Source organism: Amphimedon queenslandica, unplaced genomic scaffold, assembly GCF_000090795.2.
Source record: "Amphimedon queenslandica unplaced genomic scaffold, v1.1 AMPQUscaffold_10791, whole genome shotgun sequence".
Lineage (NCBI taxonomy): Eukaryota > Metazoa > Porifera > Demospongiae > Haplosclerida > Niphatidae > Amphimedon > Amphimedon queenslandica.
In genome coordinates this window covers 6,305-7,635 of record NW_003548960.1, presented here as the reverse complement: position 1 = coordinate 7,635, position 1,331 = coordinate 6,305, and the positions used below count along the sequence as shown (strand labels likewise).

General features: G+C 34.3%; 1 long non-coding RNA gene across 1 annotated transcript; it reads left to right on the top strand.

The window, feature by feature from the left end:
• The first annotated feature begins 282 nt into the window (after positions 1–282).
• On the top strand, positions 283–1,191 carry LOC109589866 (uncharacterized). Its single transcript, XR_002188981.1, has 3 exons — positions 283–371; positions 957–1,049; positions 1,161–1,191. It is a non-coding gene; the product is annotated as an uncharacterized LOC109589866 (long non-coding RNA).
• Positions 1,192–1,331: the final 140 nt, after the last annotated feature.

Sequence of the window (1,331 nt, the reverse complement as noted above, 5' to 3'; positions counted from 1 at the left end):
TGTAACATTTTCCACCAACCAGTTGCAGTATATATAGTTAATAGTATTTTCTATTTTTATTTCTCCTTCCATAGGTGCTTCAGATTTATTTAGAAGCATCTCTGCTAGACTTAAAGACTCCATATCATCTGATCTGGTTGTAGTGTCAGCAAGTCTTTATGCTAGGAGCCTGATAACAACCCAGCTACATGAGGAAATGCTCAAGGGTCTTGGTAGCAATTCAAATAAAGCTGCCAAGCTTGTAACTGTACTACAGGAAAATCTTCATGCCCACTCTAATCCTGAGACATATCTACAAAAAGTGTGCTCAGCATTGAAAGAGAAAGGGCAGAAACAAATTGTTGATATAGTGAATGAATTGGAACATACATGTAAGTTAAGATTAGTTTTAGTTATTTTTTATTACAGCATCTGTCTTATCATTTTCTCATATACATGTACATGTAGTTAGTAAATTGTACACATGTATGTAGCAATCAGAGTCAGTATCAGTTGACTATTGCAATTATATTTCATGTTTTGCAACTATAAAACCGCCATTAATTATACTGCTTGAAAGGCACATTTTATTGGGGACATAATCATAGTATTCATTATCAGGATATATAATATCTGTGGGACTTGTTTGTCTTGAATTACTATGCTAAATACTGTTGTATAAACTGTTCCCATGCACTCTACTCAGACACACACACAAGTCACAGCTCTTCTTTGCACAATGTAATTTTCCAAAAAATAATCTAGGCTAAATTCAACTAAATTGCAACTTGTAGGTTAAGCTTATACATGGTAATATCCTTTTAAAGTTAAAATGTAACCATTGCAATGTCCAACCTTTTTATCATAGTCACTCCCTCAGTAGCTACATTGTAGAACAAGTCACAACTGATAATCCTGCCACTACCTTTGGTTTTATTGTATGACACATATTTACATATTTTTTTTACTTTTTACAGTATCCATTTCAACAATGCAATCTATTGACAGCAGCAGTGCTAGTGTTCCTACTAATAAACCTGAAGACACTCCAGCTTCTAATAGAATACAAGGTATATTCACTCATACATTACATTACAACAACTACATACACTTATTATAACCTCATACATGTACTAATTCAAGCCATTAAAAGTAGTGCTCATTACCATATTAATTTTTAGGAAGATTAGAAAAATGGCTAAAAGAAGGAAAAGTTCAGCTCAAAGTCACTCGTATCAATATGCATGGTGCACCTGGAGCTGGTAAAACATGTTCACTACACCTCCTACTTAATGAGCCACCGCCAGCTTCTACTGATAGTACATCAATAGCTTGTCCTGCTGTTCAGCAAC